The following is a 6,000-nucleotide window of genomic DNA, read 5'->3' as shown; positions in this document are numbered from 1 at the left end:
GGCCTAGCAGATAGAAAGAAAATAAGAAACAATCCCCGTCCTCAAGGACTTTGTGGATTTGTAAAGGGCAAGGACAGGGGCGCAGCTGAGTAAGCAGTGTGATCTGTACCAAGATGGAGGTCAGCATGGAGGGAGGAAGGAAACCGCTCTGAGCATCTGGGCAGGGGGAAAGGCCAGGGAGTGGAAGGAAGCCATTGCAGCAGAGGCAGCTTTGTGTATAAAGGCGCAGGCAAGGGAGAGAGCAAGGCCATGGGGAATCAGCTCCTCCTCATTCAGTCGGGTAGTGCAGAGGTGAGGCTGGCAGGGAGGGCTAGGAGTGGACAGAACTGGGGAGGCAGCAAGGGCCAAAGCTTCAGCCTGAACCTCAGCTGTGCTGTGTGTGTGGCAGGAGCTGGCACCTTTGGCCCTGCACAGCTCTGGCAGCCCTTCTATCCCAGGGGAGCACCTACAAGGGGAGGGTGGCTTTGAGAAGTGTGAACCCAGGCTCCAGATATGCAATTATATGCATTTTGGAGAAGATTCAGATAGAATCACCAAGCGGTCCCTCTTGTCCACAGCTCCCTCCTCCCATGAAGCAGAAGCCTTTGAGGCAGGGGCACTGAGCTTTATTTCTTATGTCTTTCTTCCCTCAGCATTAGACCTGGGTCCCATGTTCCATGGAGGTTTGGCAATTGCCAAGGAAAACAAACCTGGTTCATTTCTCGGGTGAGTATTCTCAGGGGTGCCCCCATTCAGTCAGACACAGTGGGCAATACCCACCAACACTCATCCACTGGCTCAGTATGATGTGAGCGCCACTCTAGGGTAAGGCTGAATCACTGCCACAAATTTACAGGAAGCCAAAATGACACTTCATGAGGATGTCAACAGTTTTTCTCCAGGCCAAATATAGGGTCTGAGATATGGCCCCAAACCTCCTGGGTTTGCAGTTTCCTAACTATGTGACCTTGGGTGATAACTAAATCCCTGAGCTCTGCTCTTTATCCACAGCAAGGGTGAAAAAGTAAATCCTTTCCTCATGGGGTTGCTGTAAAGAATGAGGCTACTGTTTATGCTTCAACGCATACTAGCTATTGTTCACATAATTTTCCTAGTTCTCTTTATATATGTTCTTTTTTTGGGTTTTGTTGTTGTTGTTTTGGCTTTTTGAGACAGGGTCTTGCTTTGTAGTTCAGGCTGGCCCTAAAATTATGTAACCCAGGCTGGCCTCAAACTCAAGGCGATCCTCCTGCCTCAGTCTCCCAAGTGCTGGGATTACAGGTGTGTGCCACAATGCTTGGCTTTTACATATGATTCATATGGCCCAAGAGAATGGTTCCTTCAGACAGCACTAGGATCAGAAGAAAGGGGAGGAGGAAGAGGTGGTGATGGCTAATGAGATGCTACTGTTTTGTTTGTTTGGTTGGTTGGTTGGGACAAAGATACCTTTTGTTTCCGAAAGGGTCAAAATGTTTGCTCGAAGATCTTGGGCTCAAAACAAAAGCACAATCAATATCCTGGGTGGCTGTCTCAATGGCCAGGCCAGATGAATAGGGTATCGGGGAATCTGCTCCATACAGCCACAGTGGTCCCGACCCCTGGTATGTCCTCGCTGGACCTGCTTCAGGGTTCAGTGTGACCATCATAAACACAACCCTCAGGCTCTGCCCGAACAAGAGACCAGGCCTCAGAGGGAACTCTGATGGTGCCTAAGATTCGAATGAACATTCATCCTTTGATAAGCTAAGTGTAGGACTTTGAACAAATCGATTTGCTTTTCTAGGCTTTGTGTCTTTTAATCAATATAACTAGAGGATTGGACTAGAGTTACATTTATTAGAACTGGTATTAGTATGTTCCACCTTAGGAACGTTCTGTTTTTCATAACGAAGAAAAGCCAGATTGACTCATGCCGTTCATGTAAAGCTGAAACACAGGCCCCTCCTAGGCCCTGGGTGAGTTGAGTATGGAATGAGTAGAATCAAGGGGCACCTCCTGAACCTTGAACCCAAAGCCGCAGAGTCGAAAAAGACCAGGGCTTGGAGAGAACTTCAACAGAACAACACATGTGGGGCTGCAGCCCAAGAGCCCACTGCGCACGCGCTGTGCTGTGGCTGATGGGCGTGGCTAGGCGGCAGGCCCAGGAATGAACCCTGTGGGTCGGGGTCTCCACAGCAGCTACGGAAGGGCCAGTGGCTCTCACCGTCTTTTAAAACTTCCTAGCTTCATTTTTAAAAAATTTTCTCCCAGCAGGAGAAAAGCACTTTCTATAACAAGGAAAATAACAACAATAGCCATAATAATGAGAAAAGCCAAATGAGCGTGTGTAAGTGCATTTTTTTCTCAGAGATTTATTTTTGTTTGATGAATCTGACACCAGTCAGGGAAAGAGGAGAATGTCATGGGGCCAGCAGGAAAATGAGCACCCAGATGGGAACTGCTTCTTCCTGCATGGGTGGGTTTGGTGTTGGGGTGGGTGGGTTGGTTGGTTGAATTTGTTGCTGAAAGTTTCTCTTTTTGTTCACTTTTATAAATCTCTCCCCGGGCTTTTGAGCTTTCCCTCCCTCCCGCCTCCCTTCCCTTGCCCCCAAATTTCATTTTTAAAAAGCGAGCTCACTCGCCAGTGTGTCCCCCAAGCTCTCACGGCTCTAATAAATAAGGAGCACCTGTAAAACAGTAGCTTGACTCGTTAAGTGACTGTACAAAGGAGAATATAGAAATAGAGTATGTACACCGAATCCATGGCCCGGGTGTTGAAAGGCTGGTGTGGGCCAAGCTAGTCTTGCCCACCTGTGACCCGCCACCCTCCAGCTGAGGCTCCTTGGCCTGGTGGGATGGGGCACTGGGCCCCTCCAGAGGGAATAATTGCTTTTATTTGAGTTAGTAAACAGATACACTGAATCACAAGGTGATTTCATTTTTTTTTTTTTTTTTAGTTTTCTTCTTTTTTTGATTTTTTTCTTATTTTTTCTTTTCTTTTTTTCTGTACTCATCAGAATGGGGTACTCCACGACTGTCTCACCAACTCAGTGCCAGTACACAAGCTCTAGAGGACTTCTGGACTCGCAGCTACAACTGTACAAGTGCACACAAGTAAATCTACCCTGTTATCCTCCACCCACTGATTGAGGATCGAATTGCACATTTCTCTTAACCATGACAGGAGAAAGCAAACAGTGAAACAGAATCATGGGCGATCTTTCTCACTTTCCCTCTTGTTTTCATTGGTTCGTCCATACCATTCTAATTATCATGAAAGGGCTCTGCATATAGAGAGATTGTCTCACTGACTTCCTGGATCACTGAAAACCATCAGGATTGAAATTTCATCCAAGTCTTTCGTGACGCCCAGCAAATATTCCCCCTCGGATTATTTTACACCTTGAGGGCATTTTGGTCTTCAGTTCAACACTCTTGCTCTGTTCCCAAATGGGGCGCTATTTAGGGGAATTTCAAGAGAAAGCTGAGAAGAATAAACATTTACTGAGTTCTCTTGGCATTCAGTCTCTGAAAAACCACAGTATAAACTATCCATGCTGCTTCTTACATCTGTCAAATCGAAAATTAAAAGCCATAAAAGTGTAACACTGAAAATATGGCATCAAAAAGGATAAAGGTGGCCTTTGTAAAAATAACAAGAAAAGTATATTAGCCAATAAAATATTCTAACTCTTCATTTAAAAGTGCATCCTGGGCCGGGCAGAGATGAATCCGAAGCGGCAAGACTCCATTGCCATCCCTCCCCGCCACCAAAACGGGAACAGTATAGGTCCAAAACCATACAATGCAAATCACAATTCTTAGTGTAGCAGCAAAACCACAGCAGTTTTTAAAAAGATTAAAAAAGATTCTTGTTTTCCTATCGGTATCATCTTCCAGCCTCCACTGCCACGGAGCCTTAAAAATGGGGCAGGGAAAATACCTACATTGGTCCTTGTGGCTTGTTGGTATTTTTTGTTTGTTTGTTTTTTAAACCAGGGGCAAAATCCCTAAGTTTCTCTGGGGAGAAGCAGAGATGGTGGCAGCAAGAAGGCTGGGCCCACTGGATGGGTCCAAAACGTGCTGGCTTCTCTGGGCTAGAGGCCACCAACGGAGGGCTGCTTCCTCTGGGATGGTTAATGACAGGAAGCAGCTTTATTTGCTTGAGTTTTAGCCAGGGGTGGTGGTGAGCTGACCAGCTGGTGTCATTGGATGGCATGACATAGTTTGCGCCGCGCCCTCTCTCCGTGCAAGGTATCCTGGGAGTGAGCGTTCCTGAGAAGAGAGGAGAAGGAGCCATGAGAATGCACTGGAACGAATCCCTGCCCACCCACCCTGCCCAGCTGGGGATGAGTCAGCGAGCAATAAGCTCCCAGGCCGCCACTTTGGACCTAAGACGGTCTCCAGAACTAAGGCGGCACAGTGTGATTTCAGCCTGAGTTTCATTCACGATCTCCTCTGGGTTGGCCCTGCCAGCTCTGTGTGAGGAAATGAAACTTGAGCTGCTTTTTGGAATACCATAATGAGCATGGTGCACCACGCCCTCCCAGAGACCACAGCATCCTCTGCAACCCAACAGCTTTCACCCCCACATGACTTCACACTTTGCCCACAGATCTTCTGAGTTGCTCAAGGTCACTTCAAAGCCAAGCAAGGTCATCAGGGGCTCTGGAGCTCCAGACCTCAGCCCTGTAGTCCATGGTCAGCTCTGAAGTTTGCTGAAGGAAGGTCCAGAGGTTCACTCTGTGGTAAATGAAAAGCACCATGGCTCTTCCTCCAGAAGTTTCCTACAGAGGGAATGAACTGGGAGAAACGCTTGTCCCTCTCTGTTTGTGGGTCTTCCCTGTCAAAGGTGAGCTGCTCATATCTCCTCACATCCATAACAAGCAGAAACTCAGGCCTGGAAGACAATAAACTCACCCCTCCTCGGGTCTTGGGCTTCAGGGCAGAGGCTCTGAACAGACTTGTCACCAGGCAAGTCTGTTTCTGGCGAACTCCCATCAACTACTTTCACTACAGACACGAGGATCTGCCTCCTTGTCCCTACTAGTTTATTTCATTTGCTATCCGTCCCTCAGTCTGAAGCACAGCCTGCTGAGGACTCTCAACACTCAGAAAGCAGCCACTTAGAAGTCTGCCCAGCAAACTGAAGTCCCTGAAATCCAGGGCTGGTGCCTTCTTGTGTATGCCTCCATACCCAGCCCCTGGTGCACATCTGGCCCATGGTAGGTGCTCAACATACTTTTGCCAAATGAATGAAAATCAAACAAGTCTCTTCTACTATGTCTCAAAAGAGCCCCCCACCCTTTTTCCTGCCAGTAAGTGGGGACATCAAAAATATGAATGAGTAAAATCTAGCTAACCATAAGGTGGGGGCAGGACTTGTAAACATCTTTAAGACCACGGGATTATTGTCAGAACAATGAACAATTTGAAAGAGGTGATAGAATTTAGGACTTGAAGGGTCCCCAGAGATAATACACTACAATTTCCTCATTTTACAGATGAAGAAATGGAAGCTACAGAGAGACTGGAATTTGCTTGGGGTGTTTATAACATGAATTTAGCATAAGAGTGAGAAGGTCAAATGCCCACTGGGAGGACTAAGTAGAAGCTTGTGCTTTAAACCCTGGTCTCCAAATCCTGGTGTTAATGGCAACGACAATAATCATTGGCCAAAAACGAGGTTTGAAAATCTCAATGTGCACGACAGGAAATGCCTGAGTTCCCCAAATCACTTAAATCACCAGATCTGTGTGCATTTAATATGTATATTAAATAACCAAAGTGAAAATGCAGAATACCACAAATATGCAATAGGGGTGGAATTACAAGGTCATGGAAACCTTTTCATTTGGCATGGTCAGCTTTGGAAATGGGGATATTTATCTCTGAATAAAGAGCTCAATTGTCCCTCTTCTCTCTTCTCGCTCTCTAAGAACCACCATCAAGTGTGTGAGGCCATAAAAGATTGAGAAAGAGCTGTAGAAATGACAAATAGGTCCAAAGTCACAGGAGTAGCTTCCTCTGGGGACAGTTCTT

At 46.7% G+C, this 6,000-nt stretch overlaps 1 protein-coding gene across 7 annotated transcripts in view; it reads right to left on the bottom strand.

Annotated features, from left to right (window-relative positions):
- Positions 1-2,296: 2,296 nt before the first annotated feature.
- The window catches only part of Sobp (sine oculis binding protein homolog), a 155,227-nt gene continuing 151,523 nt past the window's right edge, over positions 2,297-6,000 (bottom strand). For all 7 annotated transcript variants that reach the window (XR_015450332.1, XM_004855430.3, XM_021236877.2 and 4 more), the window contains one exon: positions 2,297-4,233. The gene's annotated coding sequence lies outside the window, so the exon portion shown is untranslated. The remainder of the gene's footprint in view (positions 4,234-6,000) is intronic.

Source organism: Heterocephalus glaber, unplaced genomic scaffold (genome assembly GCF_053883595.1).
Source record: "Heterocephalus glaber isolate CG9 unplaced genomic scaffold, H.glaber_assembly_v1.0 deba00000942, whole genome shotgun sequence".
Lineage (NCBI taxonomy): Eukaryota > Metazoa > Chordata > Mammalia > Rodentia > Bathyergidae > Heterocephalus > Heterocephalus glaber.
This window is presented reverse-complemented; position numbering and strand designations above follow the sequence as displayed.